The sequence below is a fragment of the Cynocephalus volans genome, chromosome 11 (assembly GCF_027409185.1).
Source record: "Cynocephalus volans isolate mCynVol1 chromosome 11, mCynVol1.pri, whole genome shotgun sequence".
NCBI lineage: Eukaryota > Metazoa > Chordata > Mammalia > Dermoptera > Cynocephalidae > Cynocephalus > Cynocephalus volans.
Genome location: NC_084470.1, coordinates 53097024 through 53122153, shown reverse-complemented (window position 1 = coordinate 53122153; position 25130 = coordinate 53097024). Strand labels below are relative to the sequence as shown.

At 43.1% G+C, this 25130-nt stretch overlaps 1 protein-coding gene across 4 annotated transcripts in view; it reads right to left on the bottom strand.

The window, feature by feature from the left end:
• The window catches only part of TRAK1 (trafficking kinesin protein 1), a 119521-nt gene extending 94738 nt beyond the window's left edge, over window positions 1-24783 (bottom strand). For all 4 annotated transcript variants that reach the window (XM_063115094.1, XM_063115095.1, XM_063115096.1 and 1 more), the window contains exon 1: window positions 24511-24783. The gene's annotated coding sequence lies outside the window, so the exon portion shown is untranslated. The remainder of the gene's footprint in view (window positions 1-24510) is intronic.
• Window positions 24784-25130: the final 347 nt, after the last annotated feature.

The window sequence follows — 25130 nt, the reverse complement described above, 5'->3', positions numbered from 1 at the left end:
CCCATGACCCAATATCTCTCCTCCCAGGTCTCAGTCATAAAAAGGAATGAAGTACTGACACATGCTACAACACAAATGAACCTTGAAAACATTATGCTAAGTGAAAGAAGCCAGCCACAAAAGATCACACGATTCCATTTACATGAAATGTCCAAAATAGGTAAATCCATAGAAACAGAAAGGAGACTGGTGGTTGCCAGAGGCTAAGAGAAGGGCAGACTGGGGAGTAACTGTTCATGAGTAGTGGATTTCTTTTTAGGGTGATGAAAATGTTCTGGAACTACATAATGGTGGTAGTTGTACAACATTTTGAATGTACTAAATCCCACTGAATTGTACATAGTAAATGTTATGTGTATTTCAACACAATAAAAACAAAAACTCAAAAAAAGTGTCCCTGTTTAAAATTCACGAGATACCACTACCCACTAACTAAAATGGCTATAATCAAAAAGACAGACAATACTAGAAGTCAGAAGATAAGAAGAAACTTCTACATTGCTGTGAAAATGAAAAATGGTACAGCCACTTTAACAGCGGCAAAACTCTGTAAATTGACTAAAGAAATCATTGAATTGTGCAATTACAATGGGTGAATTTTATGGTATGTAAAATTACACCTCGATAAGGCTGTTTTTTTAAAAAAGTGTCCTTGCTTAGACAATGGTCACGCTAGCTCTGGTTACTTATTTAGGAGACAGAGCTAAATTAAATCAACAAAAGGCTATTAAATATAAATGGGATAGATACATACTTACAAACTATTTCTGCACACTTCTATATGTTAATTGTCATATCATCATCAATAAACCTTTTAAAAGATGTTCACTGCATCACCAAATACAACCTTCATATTTATAAAAAGGGCAGTAGTTAAGTAAATCTTATCAACTAAATGGATTACTATAAAGCCATAAAAAATCAAGTATTTGTTTATTTCTGGCGAGGGGCCGTTTGGGCAGAACCTGAAGATCTGGGGAACAGTGTTCCAAACAGAGGAAAGAGTGAATACAAAGAAAGGCCTGCAGCAGCAGGTACACCTGAAGCCAAGGGGGAGAGCATTGGAAGATGAGGTAAGAGAGGCCACAGCACCCAGGAGCTTTGAGGCCAACACAGGGCGTCTGGACTTAACTCTACCTGCACTACAAGATTCAAGGATTAAATGGTCACTTTGGCTGCTGTGCAGACAGACTGAAGGGGCTGAGTCAGGGGTTGGGGAGGAAGCTACTGCTACAGTCCCTGCAAGAAATGGCAATGGTTCAAGCTAGAGAGTAACAAAGGTGGGATAAGTGGTTGGATTCAGGAAATACTTTGATGGTAGAGATAACAGTGCTTGCTGATGGACTGGAATTATAAAGACAACACAGCTGAAGAGAGAAACAATTACAATACAAAATTAAGTGAGGGAGGGGACTTTTATATTGATTATAATTATGCAAAAATTATGTGAGTGTTGTGTCTTTTGTAAGTAGAGTCTTATGACATTCAGACAATTACATCAACCTACAAAAATTTCTACGCCAAGGTTTTAAGTAGGCTTTTAAAAACTTTATCATATTTCTCTAATGGCTGGTATTGTCTTTTTTTTTTTCAAATTATGCTAAGAAGTGGCTTTGGGGAGCATTAGAATGGTATATTAATACCGTTTTTAAATGACATTGTTAGCTGCTATAATGATTATATAAAAATTAAATATACCAGAGCTTACTCATTCAAATAAAAGCTGTGTCCTTCAAAGTAAAAACTCAGGGGATGGGTTAGCCTGCCATTAGATTCATGAAATTACCCTTCCCAAATTTTCCTCAGTCTTGGCACACTGGAGTGGGGGCTCATTTATGACCACAGAGGATACACATCTGATACAAGAAGGTGCTCTGAAAAACAGGACCACCGGGGTCAAGCCTCCTGAGAAAAAAAAGGAGAAGCTCAAAAAATGTGAAACCCTTTCCTAGATTTTTTTTTAAAAGAAGTAAATATTGCAAGATAGCCTTAATTTGTTTACTTTTTTGGTTGGATTGCCATATAAAGTAACCTGAAGAGTGACAAAACCATGTCAGCGATAATATCATGCAAAGGAACCCATAGTCCCAGAAGGTGTTTTCTCCCAGCTCATCCACAGACAGAGAGCACCTTTGAGGCAAAATTGTTGGCTTTTTTTTTTATTATTTTAAATGGTAGTAATATACGGGCAAGGGGTCAGTTTATAAACTTTTAAGCTGTATTTCTTCACTTCTGGGTTATTCCCATCCATCCATTCATTATCTACTGTCCCAAGTTTCACACTCCTTAGTGAGGCAGAGAATAAAGAAAAGAAGGTAGATTTCATGTTAAGCATTCCTGCCACAATTAAAATTTTTAAAAAGGAGTTCAAGAAAAATGGATTGAAATACATTTGAAAATTTGTGAGAGGTAGTAAAGGGAAATCATGTGTCATGTTCTCAATCTTATTGATGTAATAGGATAAAATTTTGGAAAAGTAAGAAGACTCAAAGGTGCTACTGAGTAACTTGCCTCACTGGACCACTGAAAGTCTTGCTCTATAAGGCATTAATTTGTGTAGTTGTGTTTCTTCAAAACTAGGTCATGATTAAAAATAAGAACACATTATCCTTGGGTGGGCAAGGGTATATTAAATAACAAAGATTTTCCCCAAACAAAAAGGATGTATCCCCAGAACTTCAGTTCCAATTTCAGCACCTTCAAAGATTTGCTCCCAACTGCCCTCCTGCTATCACTATTTCCAAAGGTGGCGCAAGCCAAATCCCTTGCTCCCATCCATACTGTGCCCAACGGACCAGGATACAACACACCAGCCTGCACCTACCTCTCTATGCACATCAGTCCTCACCCCCCACCCAGCCAGGGCTCAGTGCCCTCCACCCATACTGCTCTTCTTTCTAGAACGCACCACACTCTTTCCTGCCTCTGAGCCTTTGCTTATGCTGGGCCTTCTGCCTGGAACACTTTTCCTGTTCCTGCCAACCACCCCTTTGCCTTCAGTTTCCAGACAAAGTAACTTCTTCAGGACCACCTTCCAGGAAAACCCAGGCCAAGCCCGGGCCAAGGCAGGCCCCAAAGTCACCTTCTCTCCGGGCAACTGGCATTTTCCACTAATCACAATTTGCAGTCATTGGTTAGGTGATTGACTACCAGCTGTCTCCAACACTAGACTACAGCTTCATGAGGGCAAGGGCAGGGTCTGCTCAGAGTCAAAGCAGACACTCAATAAATGCCTCAGAATGCAATGAACAACACATCTGGTTCTTCACAAGCACCTCCTATGCCTTGTGCTGGGAAAACAGAACCAAACAAACACTGAGCAGAGTGGTTAGGAATTTCACTGAACATCTGAGGGAGACCTAGTGCTTCTGCCATTATACCACTTCTCCCCTGGTCACAAAAATGCACAAGGCAAGACTTGCTCTTCTGTCTTCTACTCCTCTACTCCTCCCTGGGCCTCAAAGGGCCTGTGCGTGGAATGGCAGAGCTCACACCCCACCTCTAAAATGCAAGGGACTGAGCCAGGACAACAAAATCCAACGCTGGATGCTGGGTTGGATCTTGAACCAGAAAATAAGTTTTGTTTGCTAAAAAGCAGTGATTCTCACCAATTTTGCCCCTTAAGGGGGGCATCTGACAATGTCTGAAAACATTTCTGGTTGCCACAACTGGGAGGGGGTGCTACTGGCATCCAGTGGTAGAAACCAGAAATACCCTTAAACATCCTACAATAAACAGGACGGACTCCACAACACATAATTTCAGATTTTAAATGACAACAGTAATGTGATTGAACAACTCTGATCTAAAGGACATTAGTGAGACAACTGACAGAAAAGGGCTGTGGATTAGAGAACAGTGCTGTGTCAATGTTAATTTCCTGACTTTGATCATTAAACTACAGTTATATAAGGGCATGCCCTTGTTTTTATGAAGCCCATTAAGTATTCAAAGATAGTAGGTCATAATATCTGCAACTTCTCAAAACATGGAGGTGGGAAAAGAGAAATGATAAAACAAATGTGGTAAAATGTTAGCATTTGGAAAACTTGAGCTGTGCTCAACTTGCAACATATATCTAAATCTAAAATTATTACAAAACTTAAAAATTTTAAATATTTTGAAACAAATTTTAAAAAGTCAAGAGGCTGGTGCAAATCAACCTTCCAGCCAGTACTTCAACAACTTCACAGACATCATGGATCCCATGTCCTGAGAGGATCTCACAGGTAAGTTTGCCAAGGATTTAGAAAATGGGGGGGGGGGGTGTCCCCAAACCACCGGGACACAGTCATTAATTCCAAAACCATTTTGAAAATTTCATTTCTACCTCCTTCACCTTTATTTCTCTCTTCTCCATGTGCCCTGGAAAGCCACTTTTGCAATGAAAGAACACTGAACTAAGTACCCTTTCTTACCAGATCTCTTCACACTATTCCAATTATTTCCTAGAACTGAAATTGCAAACTGACTTCCAGATAGGCATACCAATTTATACCCCACAAATGGCAAGTGAGAATTTCTGTGTCCCCACAAGCTCACTAAATGGGTTTTGTTAAATTTTTAAAGTTTTGCCAGTCTGATAAACCACCATTGGAATATTGCTATTATTATTTGTATTATTTGCATTATTTATATTTCTTAATAATATTCAACATCTTTTCATAGATGATTGGCTATTTACAGTTCTTCTATAGGTTGCTCTTAAATGTTCTTTTTCTTATTTTATCTCTGGGTATTCAACTCTATTATTGATAGAGGTTAATTATTATCCATACGGTTTCATTATTATTGACAGAGGTTAATGAAGCATTAATTGTATTAACTCTTTTGTCTATCAAACATATTGCAGTTATTTTTCCCAGCTTGTCATCTGTCTTACAACCCTCACATTTCACATTCTTTCCCCAACCAGCCTTGAGCAGCTACAGTACGACTTTCCATCATGAGCTCGTGTGCCACTGATGACCTGGGAAGCGATGTCAGTGTGGTGTGCACGTTGTGTGGTTCACATGAAATTTTTTGCTAGGCAAGGGGAGTCACAATCATGAGATTATAGTTGTCCCTTGGTATCTCTGGGAGACTGATTCTAGGACCCCCAGTGGATACCCAAATCCCACACTTGCTCAAATCCCTTAAATAAAATGGTGTAGTATTTGCATTTAATACTGTACATCATCCTGCTTACTCTACTTTGAATCTCTAGATTACTTACAATACCTAATACAATGCCTACACATCACCTCATTTGTGTGGATTCAACATAGTACCGGCGAGTGGCAAGTTCAAGTTTTGCTTTTTGAAACTTTATACAATTTTTCCCCCAGATACTTTCAATCCACGGTTGGTTGAATCCATGGATGCAGAGCCCATAGATACAGAGGGCTGACTCTACTTACATCCTTCAACAGAAAAGCAAAAAGCCCTTGAGCGCTTGTGCTGCAAAGGCAGGAGCCCTTTCAGTACTATTTTTTTAATTCTAAAATAAGCTCTGCATCCAGAGCTCCATCCCCAGCAACATGTGCCACAGCCTTGCCTGGCTCTTGGCCTGCAGAAAGCTGTGCTTTCTCCTACACCCACCTTAACAGGACCCTCAGGGGAGCCCCCTTTCCTCTGTACACCTCATGGCCTTTCCCTCTATTGTTTGCGTGGCTCCAGCCAAAGGTGTGGAGGTGCTCACTGGGCTATTCAAGTTATCTCCCCATGGAGGGTTTTTGTAAATGTAAGTGTTCTGGTTACAAAGTTGCATAATTCCTGTTATTTTTATTGTCCAACTTTGCAGAATACACAAGTTTTTCAGGAACAAATATATCACGTTATAGTAAGAATGTCTGTATGAAGGTTAAGTGTGTACAGTAAAAATGCCTGTATGAAGGTTAAGTGTGTACAGTAAGAATGCCTGTATGAAGGTTAAGTGTGTACACGCAGAAGAAAACACTAGTGGATATTTTAATAATCCTGAGATGGGGAAAGGCCATCCTAAGCATATATTTTCTTCTAGCACTGTAGAGCTAGGGCTAGGTCTGGAGCTCACAGACCCCTCCAGCCCATTCACAAACCCTTCACACGCAGGTCTATGAGCTACATAACCAGCAAAAAGGTCCTTGGAGCCTTGGCTGAAGTAGAAATAGTCTTTATTCAGCACACACAACACTATGAGCTAGGCAGTACAAAGAGAAACTCAGAAACTCAACTGCTACTGGCAAAGTCCAAAGAAAAGACTGAAACTGAGCAGCTGCCAGCAGAGTAAACATGCTCTATTTTTAGATGCGAGCTCTCTGCCTGCCAGCTTCTGCTTCACAAACTGAAGAACACACAATAGCTAAAAAGATACATTGGTGCACATGCACAGTAACTCCACCCACACACAACTTGTTTACAAGAAATGTGCTGCTCACCCCCAACCAGACCTGAGCCAAGGGAGACTGACTAAATTATCCTATTTTCCCCACAAGCACTTTTAGGGCTTCATCTTTAATATTGTATCTTTGAAGGAGTTGCATAGGGATCCAGCTATATTTTTTATAATGATAACGTCAATAATAATGACAAACATTTATAAACACTTATCAGTATTTAAATAAATTAATTCATTTAATCCTCCATGAGCCCTAAGAGTGGAGACTCTCATCATCCTGTTGTACAGAAGGATGAATACAACTGAGGCACAGAGAGACTGAATAACTAGACCACAGCTAGTAAGGAGTAGATCTGGTTGGTGGGTGTTTTTGTTGTTTTTTTTTCTGATTTTAAAACTTTTTAAATTGATAATTCCTATTCATGAGGCACAGAGCTCACAATCAACACCCGTGCCCAAGAGGTGATGATCACGTCAATACTATCAGCATGCGCACCTCATCAAATTGTAATTATTCTCCCTGTCCCCCACCCAACCTCTCCCCAACTCCCTTCTTTCCCCTCCACCCCCCACCAACCCCAACAATCCTAGGTCTTTCCCTCTGCCAGTCCCACACACCACTGTGTATACCTGGTTTTCTAACAGAGTCTGGAGCCAGAGGCCACAGTCCTAACCACCACCCATGCTGCCTCCGGCCCTAAAGACCCTGACCTCACGGATTAGATAATTCCTCCTCATGACTCTCCTCTCTCTAATCTTTTCTACTATTTCCCACTTGCAGTCTCTTGAGTACTTTGCTTTGAGAATTCCCTAAACACAGCACTTGGCTAAAGCTTCGCTTTTTGACACATTCTGAGACTGTCTCCAACCAGGAGCATTACTGTCAAATCAGCTATGACTGATCTTAATTCTGTCATGTCTCCTGGTGACTCACCTACAGGTTTCATTACTTTGCTGTCTTTTGCTTTGTAGAATATACTACTGGATTCCTTTTTCTTCCAGTGATTTAGAACAAAGCTTCCCCAGACAGTGCCCAGGGTGGCCTCCAGCTATGAACTATCTCTACCATTTGCCCATCATGCTATGCAAATATCCTTCTTTCCTTGGGTGGGTCATGATGTGAAAAATGAGGGAATTCAACTGATGTTGAAGGTTCACGCCATATTTTTAATTCTGGTCAAGGAGGCATGGGAGACACTATTAATGACCTCCCACTATCCATGTTCTCCTTAGTATCAAAGCCCAGAGCCTCATAGAGAGACTACTCTCCTTTAGCCTCCTTTATTCCTTTAGCCTCCCCTACAGCAAAATGAGACCAAGAGGCTAAGTTCTGGTGAATGAGATACAAGCAGTGGTATGGGAGCCTTTCCCAAAGGCTGCCTTCCTATAGCCTGGGACTGGAACGTGACAGCTGGAGCTTGAGCAGCCTTCTTAGACATGAGGTGACCTTAAGGATGGAAACAACAGCTAGTATGATAAAACCATCGGACAGGAGGAGGCTGTGTCCCTGAGGACAGCAGGGCACCAGCACTGCAGAGCCTCCCTCTGAACTTCTTTTATGGGAGGGAAAAATAAATTCCATCAGGTGAAGCCACTGTTTATGCACCCAAATTTAATCCTTAGTGATACAAATAGTTGTTAAATGACCAGGAAGTACACCTGTATTTCATTATTTATACGTAGCAAAAACAGCATAACTTACTTGTACTTCATCTCACCAATCTCCCTCCAGTCTCTTGGGTTTTGCTGCTCTAATCTAGGGATTCAGATCAAGTTTCCTATTTTCAAATTATTAACTTTTTACACTTATCCTTGCTTTCTATTGTCCAAAAACATTTATACCCCATATTTATGGTTAGCTTCTTTTATGGCTTTCAAGGCAGCCTTAGCAGTTGACTGAGTTCAGGGCCCATATTCCTCCACCTGTCCTCTCCTCCCCAAAGTCAGCTCTCACTGGAGGACAGTGGAGAGTCAGCATCAAGGGTGCACTCTGAGATTAAAGAATTAAGAGCCAAATCAGGAAAACTTGATTTTATTAATAGAACAAAATTTTGTGAAACCACAATACCAACTGTGCCTCTACCATTCAATGCAGCTATCTGTTTTACTGTTAATCTAAATTATTTCCTGAACAGGAAATCCTGTTGATAAATGAACAATGGTAGTTTTTCAAAACCTCAAATGAGATCATCTGGTTATTAAAAGATTTCAAAATCATCCAAAAAAAATATTACTACTGCCTGACAATAAGCAGTTAGAACAGATAAACAAAAATAAAACTTGACAGGGAAATGATTCCCTGTTACTTGAACCAGGTAGCAAACCAACACGAATGTAAATTCAAAATATACATAATTACAAAGGATGACCCACTACAAAGTGGAATCCAAATAAAGAAACCAAAGTTATAATAAGGGGAAAATGTTAAAGTAACTTATCAGTTGATATAGTAACTATACACTAGTGTCAGGTGCAAAAGAAGGAGCTACTAAGTGCACACTTGAATAGCATGGGTGACCACTCAGGAAGGACCCCTGCTCTGCTGTCCAAGGCTAGGGGGTAAGTCTGTCAGAGTCAAAAACAACAGCAGCAGCAGAAACCAAGAGGTTCTGAAAGCTTATTATTAAAAATGCAGCCACGCTGAGGAAGATGGGAGCAGAATAAGAGGTGTCAGCTAAAGCATATGCAATTTCTTTTTGAGGTGATAAAAATGTTCTAAAATTGACTGTGGTGATGACTGCACAACCCTATGAACATACTAAAAACCACTGATGCAATTCAATGTTACTTCATTGATATAATTCAAATATAATATAAAGTGTATAATACTCTATATGGATGAATTATATGGAAAATGAATTATATCCCAATGAAATTGTTACCAAAAAAAATGCAACCACAAGGGATTCAGAAGTAGGTTTGCTGAGCACACCTACTGCCTTTAAGAGCATCAGCAAATCTCTGTAAAATAGAAACACTGCTCACCAAAGATAAATCTGAATTCACCAGAAAGGTTAAACTGCCTCCCACATCAGCTGCTGGGAAAGGCCTATGAGCTTCTAATACCTTTTACAGTCATTTCTACTGAAGATGGAGTAAGCAAAATGAGATTCCATGCTTAGGAACAATAAGCTTTGGTTGCCTAGATTCTCAATGACATGAAATGACTGTTTTCCACTTAAGAGAGCTGAGTGGGTGGGATATTACTGGACTCACCAACAGCCCACTGAATTTTATTTGACTTCCCAACTAAAAGGGATATTTCTCTCATTGTTAAGTTGGTGTCCTGACATAGATCAGTCCTTGAAAGTCTAGGCCAAGAGTCTACAAACTATAGCCCACAGGGAAATCCAGCTCCCTCCTGTTTTTGTAAACAATGTAAATAAAAGTTTTACTGAAAACAGCTCTGCCCATTCCTGTAAGTATTGTACATTGCTGCTTTTGTGCTACGACAGCAGAGATAAGTAGTTGTGATAGAGGCTGTTTAAGCCGCAAAGCTAAAATATTTACTCTCTAGCCCTTTACAGAAGTTTGCCAACCCCTGCTCAGGGCCAGAAGAGCCCATGTCCTTCCCCCTCTACTTCCACCCCAAGTTCTCTTGCCTAGCAGGGCTAAGAGAATAAGCAAAGGGTTTAGAGGTGACTGACACCCTACAACCATTCCTGAAGGCCACCTACATGCCTCAGCCATTCAAGGCCACTCCTGTTTCCTAAGAATCTCCTAAAATCCAGGCTGTTCATTTTGTTCACAATTCCTTCAATCCCCAGCCTTGCTGTGGTTCACTGTGGACAAAATATCATTCCACAACTCTGTAACTATGGGCCGGGACACATGACTTGCTATGGCCGATGGGATATGAGTGGATATAACTCCATGTCCAACCAGAGGGTATGCATGTGCCTGTGTGATTGGGTTTGTCCTCTTGAGTTCCTTCCCTCTGCCAGGAGAAGAAAATGTCCCTGGATAGCTCCTGCTCCCTCAGCACAAATCCCCAGATGAAAGATAAGTGGTTGGATCCGAATCGAAGCCCAGATGACTCAGATGACCTGTGACCATCAGCAAAAAATAAACATGGTAACCACTGGGATTTAGAAGTCGTTTGTTAGCCAGCACTTCTACAGCAACACCTAACTAATATACACCTAATTTAAAGTCCTATAAAGTACAACCACTGATAGCTAGAAGAATAAAGTTCACCACACGGACTGAAATTACACCACCATCAGAATCTCCTTACACGTAGTCTAGGCAAGAAAGACGTGACCACATGTGGCTTTAATGACACCCTCCCTTATAGAAACTACTTCTGGAATTAATTCCAGCGAACAAAGTGAATGGGCACAGAATAAGGGTGGATAGAACGAAGCATGAGAAGTGAGAAAGGGAAGATTTCTTTTGTTCTACACAACTAAAGTTGCTTGGTTGCCCACCTTCACAAGCAAATAAAGCAAAAATACAAAAATGGGACTACGCCAAACTGAAAAGCTTCTGCACAGCAAGAGCCACATCAACAAAGTGAAGAGAAAACCTATAAAATGAGAGAGTGTCTGAAAAATACACACCAGAAAAGGGACAATACCCAGAGTATATAAGGAACTCAAACAAGGGCAAAAAACCAAATAACCCAATTAAGAAATGGGCAAAGGACCTGAACAAACGTTCCTCAAAAGGAGACATACTTTCCATATATGAAAAAATGTTCAAAATCACTAATCATCAGGAAAATGCAAATTAAAACCACAATGAGATATCATCTCACTCCATTTAGAATGGCTATTGTTAACAAAACAGAAAACAACAAATGCTGGTGAGGATGCAGAAAAAAGAGAACTCTCATATTGTTCATGGGAATGTGAATTAATGCAGCCATTGTGGAGGTTCCTCAGGAACTAAAAATAGATCTACCCCACAACCCAGTTACCCCACTACTGGGTATGTACCCAAGGGAAATGAAATCAGCATATCAGAAAGACACCTGCACTCCCACGTTCACTGCAGCACTATTCACAATAGCCAGGAGATGGAATCAACCTAAATGCCCGTCAATGGATGAATGGATTTTTTAAAAAACTGTGGTATACATACACAATGCAATACTACTCAGCTATAGAAAAAAGTGATGTCCTATCATTTGCAGCAACCTGGATGGAACTAGAAACATCATGTTAAGTGAAGTAAGTCAGGCACAGAAAGACAAATACCACATGTTCTCACTCATATGTGGAATCCAAAAAATAAAATAAAAGTGATTTTCATAGAGTAAAGAGTAGAATAATGGTTACCAGAGGCTGTGGGGCGGGAGGGGGGAGGAGAAGTGGTGGACTAATGGGTACAAAACGATGCTATCTACCCTAAGTGAGTCATTGTGCAGTATACGCATGTATTGAAACAACACACTGTGGCCCACAAATATGTACAAGTGTTAAAATTTTTTAAAAGTTTTTAAATCTTGCAAGAGAAAAATATAAATAAAGTTGCCTCCTTTACCTGTTAAGCTTTCCTGACAATTAACTCCCCTTTTTTCCTTCAATCCCTTTCAAGAGTTGCAAACCCAGGTCCCTGCAGGTATCTGGTCTCCATGTTGTCTCCCAGCTCCTGTTGCTAGGGCTCCGCTGCACCACTAGGTGGTGCTGCACCCTTGTCTGGACAGGCCCATTCCTTCCTCCTGCTCCTGGCAGCCTGAACTCAAATCCAAGGTGAAGAAGGGAGAGTGGGCCCCAGGAAACTTCTCGGCCCTTTCACAAACTCAGGTTTGCCCCTTCCCATTTCTATTCACCAAAAGCTCCACATAAACAGGGAGAAATCGCAGTTAAAATAGCATTGAGCAATGGAGTTCAAAGCTGCAGACGTGACCAGAATGGTTTGTTGTAAGGATTTTTCTATGCTGAAAAAGAATAATTCTGTCTATCAGACGAGCTGAAACCTAACATGTTGGGTTTGGAGAACTGAATTCCTACCAAGAAAAGAGAAAGAATGTCTGGGTCCTTCACATGGTACTCCCTGCCTACACTGCTGGAGGTTTGAGGGTAGGGGGCTGCTTTAAGAAGGGGGTTCCTACCCACAGGCTTACCCTGTCATCAACTTCCCAACCATTAAGAAACAAGATCCTCCTCTCTCCCTCTGAGAAGGTTCAGTTTGTCCCACACACATGTCCCATCATCTAGATCAAAACCAAGCTGGGGTTAAATCCTCCTGAATGTGAAGATTTAGGGTCCTGCTCTGAGCTGGCCCACTTGGGGTCTGGAGTTGATGTCTGCATCCTGTTGCTCCTCAGGCCACCTACAGTTCATTTTCTCCCACCTACCTCTAAGGATCCTTGCTCACTTGAGAGCCACCCCATCCAGCTGGACCACCCATGCGTCGTGCTCACCTGTGCCCCTCCCAGGTCCTCCACTGGTGGCATCAGGATCGTGTCATCTTCTCCACCAAGTCCTGTCATTTGTCCATGCTGTTGCCATCTCCCCTGTGCTCGACACCAGCCAACTCCCCTACCTCTCAATTCCTGGACTTGTTAACCTCAATGGCTCTCACGTCACACTCCACCTCCACCAGCCACGCCTGGGCCACCTCTGAAATCTGAAGTTCAGATGCCCCTTCCCTGACCATAACCCTATCCACACAGCTCTCCCTCAGTTATTCCACACCAAAGACCCCCAGCCCTTTGATCCTCCACTTTGCCTCTACCACCTCTTCCCATCCACCTGATGCCCACAGCCCTCTGCTTCAACTCTGCCTGAGCCTAAGGCTCATCCGACCTCACTCCCATGCTCCTTTCATAGCATTCACAGGGCACAACCCAGTTATGGGTGCGACCACTGCCCACCTTACTCTCCCTGCAGCTGGGTTCCTGGAGGCACTGGGGGAAACCAGAAATCACAAGGGGGCTGACTGAGAGCCCTAGAATGCTCCAGACTCCCTCCTCAGAGGGTACCTTCTACTCCAACTCGGTGACAGAGGTGGCAGGGGAGAAAAAGATGCAGGCCTGGATGAGGTCTGAAATAGCTTCTGGGCAGGGCAGTCAGTAAGGGCAAACTCGCTTTCTGTGCAGCGTCCAGTTGAGCGGGCTGGCTCCTTGTGTGTGTCTCCATCCCCGTGGTCGAGTTACCTCCCACAGAAGGCACAGCCTTCACAGCCTTCCCATTTCACTTTATTCAAACGCTCGCCTCCTCCTTCCCATTTAACTCTGGCTAATAATTCACAGACTTACTGCACACTGGGGAGATGCAGAGTGAGTGCTGACAACCATTCACTTCTCCTTCGTGCATCTGCAAATTCAGCCACTGATGTCTGGGTAACAAGGTACTTGCTCCCCCGACCTGAGGGGGAAAGGGCCCATTTACGACAGGGACAGGCCCACTTCGCATACTCCACTGCTGGGAAAGCACCCAAGAACATTAACTCAGCATGGCCTGTGACCTGTTCCCTTCGTCTAAGAAGCTCTGCTGAACACTGCAAGTCTTCCAAAGGCTTTGTCAGCCTGGAACCACCTCGGTTGTACAATGTTTAAAAAAGCAAAAAGAAAGAAGTTGTTTAAGAAAGAGAAGGAGGAGAGGAACAGGGGAAGGAGGAAAAGAAAGGAGGAGAGGGGAAGGAGGGAGAAGGGGAAGAAGGAGACAAAGGAGGGGAGAGGGGAGGGAGAGGAGGAGGAGGAAGCAGAGGAGAAAAAGGTGGAAAGGAGGAGGGACTGGCGGGAGAAGAAGAAAAAAGGAAAACAGAACATAAAGGTTCTACAAGATACTCCTCTGGAAACCAAGCACCCACTGGCCCCTGCAGTTTAGAAACTGAGACCCCAGCAGCTCTTCCCAGGGCACACCCGCCAACTGACCATCTGTTTGTGTTGGTTTGGTCTACATTCCAGAACAGATGTCTGGGAAATTTAAAGACTCAAATCGCACGATAAGAGGTGATCCCTGCTATGTTTATATAAGGTACCATGTACTCCCAGTGAGTGATCCAAAGCGTGGTCCTTCACTTCTAGAACTCAAAATCCAAGCCTAGCCAACAGTGAGAGCCAAATAAGGGGGACAGGCAGGTACTGTTCTAGATTTCACTGTGAACTGGGGTGGCTGGAAGCAGCTTTACAGAAATTGGGAATTGATCTGAGCCATTAATAAAAATCACCGAAATAGTTACTGCTGTACATCACAGCACTAGGTACTTAATAGGAATTACCTGAATACCAATAACAACCCTGAGATTCTTATTATCATGCCCATTTTAGAGATGGAGAAACAGGTTCACACAATAGATGACTTGCCCAAGGTCACAGCACAAGTACCATGAGTCAAACCTAGACCTCTCTACCCAAAAATCAACATGCTTTAGGCCCAAAACCCCAGAAAGCCACACTGCTTCGCCGTTGGGAATATTGATAGAACCTGTTCAGGCTGAAATACAGAAGGAGGATAGACTTCCCAGAGGAGAGAGTTCATAGTGCCTTAAAAAATTACAGTGGGCCTGCAGTGGATTGAATTATGTCCCCCAAAACTCACTGGAGCTTGAATTGTGTCCCCACAAGTTCTATGTATTAGAAACTTAGCCCCCACTGTGACTGTGAAGAGGGTGGGAAACCCTATTATGGTAATTGAAAGGTGGAGCCTTGAAGAGGTGATTAGATTGTAGGACTGTGCAGTAGTGAGTGGATTAAAAATGGTGGTCAGGGGTGTGGTTCTGAGGGCTTTAAAAGAAGAGAGTATGTCTCTCTCTTGCCCTCTCTGCTCTCTCTGCTTCCACCATCTTGCAATGTGAGACCTCTTTCTTGGTCGTTGTTGCCACCACCAGATGGACTTTGGACTTCCCAGCCTCAGAAACTGTAAGCAATAAAGTTTGTTTTTCTTTATAAATTACCCAATTGCAAGTATTTGTTATAAGCAACAAAAACGGACTAATACAGGGCCTATGTTCATTAATTTCCTCTTAAACCCCACATATGTCCAACAAGGATTCAAAAGAACCAGCAGAATAAGCAAAAAATAAGAGCGACCTAAATACTTTATTAAACGGAGGGAGTCAAGGAACAGCTAAGGCAACTGAGCTTCCTAGAAGCCAAGACAAAAAGAGAAACACACACACACACATACACAAACTTGTTATGTAATAAAAGGAAATGTAGATGAGCAGGAAAAGAAGTTTTAGCACAAATCTCAAGAGTTCATCAACAAATTTTTGCAACAAATACTGGATAATATAAAGTACGTTTAAAATAATTTTTTATGAATGGTGCACAGATGCCAGTCACTTCCACAATCAACTAATAATTTTTGTATTTTTAAGCAGAGGTCATATATTAATGTTCTATGAAGACATTTCAGTGGAAACATAATGCCTTTCCATGAACTGTAACACTCCACAGAGCTGTGCTGTCCAATATGCTACCCACTAGCCACACGTGCCTATTTAAACTTATTCAGTCACAAAGTTTCACACTTCAGGCACTCAACAGCCACATGTGGTTAGTCATGCAGATAAAAACATTTCCATCACTGCAGAAAGTTCTATTGGACTTTCTACAGAGCTTCAGAGTTTTCTAAGTATTTTCACAAAAACATGTCAGTTGCTCCTCCCAGTAAGTCCTTTATTCCCATATGATGGACAGAGAGAGAAACAAATTCTGCCTCCTCAACGACTTCAGAAGCGTCCATGGCCTGCCACTCCTTCAGGCCACACCCCATCACTTCCCAGCAGATTTGGGCAGAATTCAGGCCAGCCCCGTCACTCCCAACAGAGCAAACAGCACGGCTCTTGCCACAGTGAACCAGCCTCCAGGATAAGGAGGGCAGTAAAGGAATAAAAGGAAGTTACAAATCCATCAGGGCAAGGGAAGGGGGATGAGGGAGAAGAGTCGTCAGCTGCTGTCACTCCCCTTTACCCTCCACCTACTAACCCAGCAACAGGCATCCCAGGGTTTTCCTCCAGGCCACATATAGATAGATGGATGGATGGATGGTGACAGTTAGATAGACAAATAGGCAGACAGACAGATGATAAAAAGATAGGTAGATGGCAGAAAGACAGGCAGATCTAGACAAACAGGCAGTAGTAACAACAAAGAAAACTGATTAACTGAGCACTTACTACAGGTTGAGTATCCGTTATCCAAACTGCTTGGGACCAGAGGTGTTCTAGACTTTGGTTTTTGCATTTTTGAATATTTGCAGACACTAAACTGTTGAGCATCCCTAATCCAGAAATCCAAAATCTGAAATGCTCCAATGAACATTTCCTCTGTGTGTCACTCAGAAAGTTTCAGATTTTGGAGCATTTCAGATTAGGGATATTCAATCTTGTGTTATTCTATTTGTGTTGTTATAACAGAAATACCTGAGACTAGGTAATTTATAAAGAACAGAGGTTTATTTGGCTAATGATTCTGGGACAGCTGCATCTGGTGTGAGCCTCTGGCTGCTTCTACTCATGGCAGAAAATCGCAGGCAGCCAGCAGGTACAAGCAGATCACATGGTGAGAGGAAGTAACAGAGAGAGAGGAGGTGCCAGGGTCTTTTAAACAACCAGCTCTCACAGGAACTAATAGAGCAAGAACTTACTCACTACCCCTCCTCCTCCAGGGAGAGCATTAATCCATCATGAGAGATCCGCCCCTGGGACTCAAACAGCCTCCAGCACTGCCACACTGGGGATCAGATTTCCACGAGTTTTGGCAGGGACAACACATCCAAACTCTATCATTCCACCCCTGGCCTCCCAAACCTCATGTCACTCTCACATACAAGATACAATCATTCCATCCCAACAGTCCAAAAAGTCTTAGCTTGTTACAAGCACCAACTTAAAAGTCCAAAGTCTCATCTGACACCAAAAGCAAAAGTCCTTCCAGCTGTGCACATGTAAAAATCAAAAACAAATTTATCTACTGCCAGGATACAATGGTGGAACAGACATTGGGTACACATTCCCATTCCAAACTCTATCAAATCTGTATATGCCAACAGCATCCTTAGTATTCTGCATGTATTTATGTATTAACTCATTTAATCCTCACAGCAATTCAGAGAGGCAAGTACTACAACAAGCTCTCCTCTAAAGTTAGAAAGAAAGAAAAGAGTATAAAAAATAATTATCTTATTTAGAATTATAGAGATAACCACTCCAGGAGCTAAAAGTAGAAACTTTTGGGTCACGGAAAAGACGATAAAAATTCCCCTAGAAAATACCAAAAGATGCTCAACCTCCAAGTAGGAATAAAGAATACAAATCGAGATCACATGCCTGGCTGTTTTATAAACCTCAGTTGGCCAAGAGCAAAATGTTTGCTAACACCCAGGAGCAAACAATGTGGGCCCGTATACTCTCCCACGTTATCTGAACAATACACAAAATACAACCTCTCTGACAATATCCATCAAAATCTAAGTCCCCACTCAAAAATTCTCACAAGCATATACATCACAGATTTGCTCAACTATGTGGGAACATGAATATCCCCCCCAAACCCATTTGTATCTGCAAAATACTGGAAACAATCTACATGTCTATCAGTAGAGAATTAATTAAAACAATTGGGGGTCTTGCAGGCAATGAATAATACGCAGCCAGTAAGAAGAAGAATGTGATGGATGTATGCTTTAAAAAAAAAAAAAAAAAGGTCTCCAGAATAGGCTGCTGAGTAGAAAAACAACAGCATATTTAGTGCATGTGTCATTTGTAGAAAATTTTAAAAGCAGGAAGGGGACATGCATACACACACATGCACAGAATATTTTTAGAAAGACACACAAGAAACAGTGCTTCCTTTGGAGAGGAAAAGAAGGGGGCTGGAAATCTGATGGAGATGGCAAACCCCAAGGTGCATTCTTTAACCATTTGCAGTTTTTCTGCTGCACACTTTTCTAAGCCAATGCTTCTAAGGGTGAGCAACAATGGCCCCCTTGGAACACCATTTAAAAAGCAAAAACTGGAAACAACTTACAGCACCCATCAACAGGGGACTGCTACAGTGGTTCTTCTTGGAGCTTGAATAGCCAGCAGGGTTAGTTGCCTTTGTGGCTGCCACCTTCCCAGCAATCCTACATGAAGGGGCAGGGCCTAACTGTTCATTACACACCCTGATGTGGTTACAACTGAAATGCAGGTTACATAATTTCACCTTACTTTACTTTCTCCTTCGTATACAGTAAGGCATGACATTGATTCTTTTACTATTATGTATGTAAGAAATTAATTATCTATTAATTTAATTTCAGATTAATAAAGGAGGAATTACAAAATGTTTATTATAAAAAGAAACATTACCCAGGATTAAAAAAAATGTTTTTAATTAAAAAATATAAAAAGAAACAACAGGTATTTTAGGATTAAGAACTGCTGGTTTTCCTTAGTTTGTTGAGGCTGCTATAACAAAATATCACAACCTGGTGGCTTATAAACAACAAACATTTATTCCTCACAATTCAGGAGGCTGGAAAGTCCAAGATCAAGGCACTGGCAAATCTGGTGTCTGGTGGGGGACTGTTTCCTGGTTCACAGATGATGCCTTCTTGCTCTGTCCTCACATGGTGGAAGGGGCTGGCTAGCTCTCTGAGGTCTCTTTTGCAAGGGCACTAATCGCATTCATGAGGTCTACCGCTCTTGTGACCTAGTCACCCCCAAAGGCCCCAACTCCTAATGCCACCAACTTGGGGATTAGGATTTCAACATATGAATTTTGGGTGGAACTCACACAGTCAGACCATAGCATGGTTTAAATAAATGAATGATGATGATGATATAGCCCAACAATGGGATACTACTACGTAGGTATTTTAAAGAATAAGATAATATTATATGCACTATAATAAAATCATTTAAAGTAATACTGTTAATGTATTTAAATGCAAATCAGGGTATATATACAGTATGGTCCCATTTGTGTTTTTTAGAAGGAAAATATGTACATAAAAACTTTGTTAAACCGCATTGATGTTGGAATGACAGTTATGCTGCCATGACTATGCTTTGGTACACTTTCAAGCTTTACCACTTGCGTGTGTTACTGTTCTAATTTAAAACCCTGGTGAAATGAAATTATTAGAAAAAGAAAAAAACCCTAATGAAGGAAGTTAAATAGAGTCAGCAAATAATACTGCTGGGTCTAAACCCCAAGGATCCCTGTTTTACACAAGAGGTTAGGCCACCTCATTCTGCACCTCCTTAAAGGTGGGGGTGATAACAGTACCCACACAGCAGGGTAGTGCTGAGGACAAAATGAGTTCTAGGAGCAGTGCTTGGAAGCCTGCTAAGCACAAAGCAACTACTCAATAGATGCCCACCATTGTTAGGATCTATGATGGCTAATCTTCTGTGTGTCAACTTGACTGGGCCCTGGGGTGCTCAGAAGTTTGGTCAAACATTATTCTGGGTGTGTCTATGATTTTGGGGCGAGATTAACATTTGAATGGGTAGACTGAGTAAAGCAATCTCTTTAATTGCCCTCAATTACAGAGTAATTGCCCTCCCCAAGGCGGGTGGGGTAGGCCTCATCCAATCAGTTGAAGGTCTGAAGAGAACAAAAAGGCTGACCCTCAAGCATATAAGAGAGGATCCCTCCTGCCTGACTGCCTTCCAGCAGGGAGGTGGCCTTTTCCTGTCTTGAGACTGAAACACAGGCTCTTCCTGAGCCTGAAGACTGCCACCCTGTGGACTGGAACTATACCATTGGCTCTCCTGGGTTTCTGGTCTGACAACTGCAGATCTTGAGACTTGTCAGCCTGCATAATCGAATGACTCAATTCCTTATAATAAATCTCTTTACATATATCCTAATGGCTCTGTTTCTCTAGAAAACCCTAGTACAGGATTTATGAAATTTGACTTGTTCCAGGTCTAGTTAGTTATAAAGGTTCAGTCCATGATAGTTTCAGTTTGATTCGCTCAAGTTTTTCAGTGTTCACAGGAGATCGGGGTCAAAGAATGCAAACAAGCTTCCAACTTCAAAGTTCCTCATGAGGCTGTAAGTTCCGGAGTCACCAGTGAGCCCTGCGGCCAGGGGCACCTCCAAACCTACCTGTTAGGCCTGATCTTGGCAGTGGTACATGCTGTAACCTCCTAGTCCCTACAGAGGACCTCAGCTGAGCAGGAAGAACAGAGTGCTGAGAGCGGAGGCCCTCACATGTCCCTCTACCAACAACTACATTTTTTTAAATTATAATTTATTATTTGCCAGCTTCTTAAAATGGTTTGAGGTGGGCAAAGACCTGTAACACTCAGGTGAAACATTAGATACATTAGAAACTTGTTTCAAAAGCAGAACTAAAACCAATAAGGAAGAAGATAAATTCTGACTGGGTTTATGGCTAGTCTTTTACATTCTACCCACCTCTGGGCTCTGAGAGCGGGGCCAGTTCTCACTCATGGACTCCAGCAATTAACACATACCCCAGCAAAAAACTGGCCCTGAATACATTCTGGTTCAACATACATGAATCTGATTGTGTCTTTAGGCTTATTCAATAAGATTTATATGTTTTGAAACCTAAAACTGACTGGAACAGGACAAGAGGAGCTCACAAGAATTTACTGGGTTTGGCTCAGACAGCTCTTAGGAAACAGTGTAGAGAGGACAGAAACCAGACCGGTCATCAACAGTCAGACTCGGACCAGAGGAAGTGAGAAGAAACGCCAGCCCCACAGCAAGAGAGGCAAGTCAGAACAAAAGTGATTATTAGCAAGCGCCTCATCACTGGGGTGTTAATCAGAATCATAGGGCCAAGCGTTTTGTAAAGAAAAAAAAAAGAAAAGTGAGGGAGGAAGACAGGGAAGGAGGGAGGGCGGGAGGGAGGGAAAGCGACATTGTCTAACTCTGTTCTTTACCTTTTGAAAAATTCCTTGCTGACCCAAGACACCAAGCTAGTCTCTAAGAAACCAGGAATAAAGACACAAGAGTAGAGAAATCTCAGAGCTGGAGACGCCAGAGGGGCCTGAGAGATCCTGTTCAGTCATTGCAGAGAATTATGAAGGGAAAGGGAAAAACCCAATCAGCCAGGCTGCTCACGCCCGCAGGTGACTTGCCTCCTCTGAGCCTGGACAATAGGCCGACAGATGAAGGGTGGAGGAGATGGCAGGGGACAGCAGCCTCTAAAGTCCCTCCGCTCTGCCTATCAGTGATTCAATATTCCAACTTCCCTTCCACATGGCCACTGACAACCTGCCAAGCAAAACAAAGCAACAGAGAAAAAACTTCTCCTGTGGTCTTTTCTCCTTTCTGGCACAAAGAAAACAAGCAGCAGACACACCCGGCAAACACACTTACCACACGAGGATGTCCGAATGAGCTTGCCTTGGCAGAGTCCTGGTACAGGCTGGGCCCTTACGGGCTGCCCAAACTGAAAAACCAATGCCATGTGCAGACGTAAACTCCAAAGGCAATTCAGAGAGAAGAGAGACCCTCCATGAGAGCCCAGCACGGGCAGTGCCTGGGCACAGTCACCATCCTGCGCCTTCCTCAGCAGTTTTCTGAGTTTGCTTGTTAGGGCAAATCCTAAGACTCTGAGTTGCCCTGGAAGCACAATGGGTTACGTAACTCCAAGCGGCCTGTGAACCCTATCAGCTCATCTTGTTAAAATGCACCAAAATGACGCACCCAAAAATGTGATACCTCTAGGTTGGGGGTAGGGGAATATAGAGAAGGGCTTTGTGATGGGCATTTGGTTTTGCCTAAAAATTAAAGTGGAACAAAAAGTCTGCTGTTCATCTCTGTGCTCATTGGGAACTGGGGGCGGGGTGTATTTATCAGAGGCTAGATGCCAAGCAGTATCCTGGGACTGTACTTGGCAAAGCCCTAGGAGTTCGCAGATGCATTCCCTGGGATACTCTAGGTCCCTCCAAGAACTTTTTTTCATTTATGTCTCCCTTTCAATGACCACGTAATAAGACTTGAATCTGAGCACGTTCCGCATCATCTGGCTGTCCAGTACCTTAAACATGTAACAGTGCCTTTGTTTATACTCTTGTTTACCAAGGTACTGCTAAACATGATGGCACTGAACTGTTTCTCAGCTGTCCTTGGTGCTTGCTACAGACAACTCAGCAAAGAACTCCGAGTTACCACGTCTTATTGGGTTGGAAGTTTCAGTATTGCATTCTGCCATTTCTTTGCCCTCGGTTGTCACATTTGGAGAAAGTAAAACTACTTTAATAGGCTCAACGTTTCCTGGATTTCATTGGTATACACACCACTGGAATCTCAGGGACCAGTGCACGCATTTGGAAAAACGCAGGCCCAGTTAGGAGGCCAGTGCAATAGTCCAGGCATGAGATGAAAGTGGCTTGGACCAGGATGGTTGCTGTGGAGCTGTAAGAAATGATCAAATCCTGGACATGCTCTGAAAATAGATAGAGCCAACACACCTGCTGGCAAACAAGTGTGAAAGAAGAACAGAAGTCATAAATGCCCCCAAGGTTCCTGGCCTGACGAATAGGAATGACAAAGTACCATTTACAAAGATAGGGGAGATGCCAAGAAAAGCAAGCGGAATTGGAAATCAGGAGTTCATTTTGGCTGCATGAGTCTGGGATGCCTGTTAGGCATCCAAGTGGAACGTCATATGTGGAGCTAGACTCAGACATTTGACCTTTGGCTGAGGACAGACACTGAGAGTAGCCAGTACAGAGGTCAATTTTAAAACCCATATACTGGGTGACATCACTTGGTGTGTGGGCATACAGAGGAGAGCAGAGGGTCAGAAGGGCTGAGCCCTGGGCCCTCCACGTTCCCAGACTTGGAGGGAGAGGAGCAGCAGCGGTGAGGTAGGAGGACTAGAGAGTGTGGGAACTCAGAAGCCACATGAGGACTATATTTCCAGTAGCATCAACTGCTGCTGAAACGTGAAGTAAGACAAAGACTGAGGACAGACCCCTGGACTGAATGAGGTGTTCAGTGCTGGGGGCATGGTGGAGCACAAGCCTGCTCACAGTGGATTCAGGAGAGAACAGGAGAAGAAAAACTGGAGTCAGCCAACTGAAGAGCAGAGATGCAGGGCACTGGCCTGCAGAAAAAGCAGGGCCAAGAAGGATTCCAAAAACAAGGGAGGGATCATAACATGTTTCAGTGATAACAGGAAAGATCTGTGAGCAAGGGGAAACAGACAATACATAGACAGAGAGCAGATGTTGGAACCATGTCCTTCCGGTAGCAGCAAGTGGGAGTGGGATTCAGCGCACAGGTGGAAGACAGCATGTGTGGGCCATTCGTGGGGACAAGACAGAAGGTGTAGGGGCCCAGCAAGGAGCTAGGCACCAGGCTGGGATGCTGGGCCTCCTCTGTGCCCCTTTGTGGCCAGAAAATCCTGACTCACAGGAGGTCCTCAATGCTTAACTGGTGACACAGAACAAGAAGAAGCTACTAGAAGCAAATTTGCACATTTTAAACTGTCATCAGGCATTATTTCAAACAGGAAGACAAAAGCAAAAACTGCAGACAAAAATGAGTAGAGCAAACTCATGTACGAATGCAATTGGATTTAACGTTAGTGTTGCTACCCGCTGCTGCCACGCACACATCCTACACCATCTCCATTCAGAGCCCTCTCCTGCGTTCACTCCAAGCACTTGTCTCAATGTTCCCCTGGGGAAAGGAAATAAAAAGAGCTCTACCACAAAGTGCCTGCACAACAGATGTTGCCAGTGGACTGGGAGGTGATTATCCTGCTCTTGGAACACTGGGAAGGTATGACTGACAGGTATCTGTAAGAACCAATATGTGCAAATCTTGATGATGTACAAAGGGCATGCAGTAGTTCTCTGTTTCTGCATCCTACAATGACACTGCATGTTAATCCCATTACACCTACCTTATGTCTGAAGAAACTGAGCCTCAGAGAGAGGAGGAAGGGGCCAAACTACACTGAGCATCCGCTATGGGCCATGCATGCTGCTCACAGTTCAATTCTGCCGTCTTTAATCTTCATGACAATTCTGTGAGGTGCTGTCAACATCTCAGACAGGCCAGTGACTGATACAAGCCACAGAACAATTCACTGGCAAAGCAGGTTCCGGATGGGAGGTCTCACAATGCCAAAGCTTAGACTCTTTTGAACTTTGGTAGTTCCACCCCCCAATCTCCCCTACACCTGCTCCTGTGGCTGCATCCCTTCCCTAGTCTTCACTGACTGAAGCCTCCCTTCCGCCCTCCCTCCCTGGCAGGGAAAAGGCCCCCATACCAGTAATGGTGCAGGCATCCCGGTACCCTCTGTAGCTGGGAGCATCTTCCACAGCCTCGCTTACGTAGTGTTCCTCAGGGATGCCCGGGCTGCAGGCTAGAGCTGCATGGTTGCAGGCCTCCGAAGGGGCGACGGAGCTGGCCAAAGTGTCGTCGTGCAGAGCTGTGGCGTCCAGCTTGGCAGGTTTCACAGGGAGGTGCCCACTGCCATCGGGGGCTCCGCTGCTGGAGTCTGGGGCAGTCAGGCAGACAGCCCCCAGTAAGTCTGGCGCACCAGCAGGGGCTCCTTACAGGGAATCTACGGGACAATCCAGAGAGAGGGACACAGTTATTCAGAGTCTGTGTATAAACCTGGACAAATCTTTAGAAAATAAGGACCCCAACATGACATAGTTTCAGACCAAAAATCCTGAAAAGTGTTTCCTTCAAGTCAAGTCATATCCAATCACATTCCTCAGTTTCAATAATAGAACTGCAGTGATGTCCCATTCAGCTAATCAGATATCAACACACACCAAAACATGGTGCACATGCTTCATTTACTTATTGAAATCTGCCTTGAAGCAGCTTTAAGCAAATAAACAAACTGGATCACAGCTAAAATGATGATAGCTAACCTGA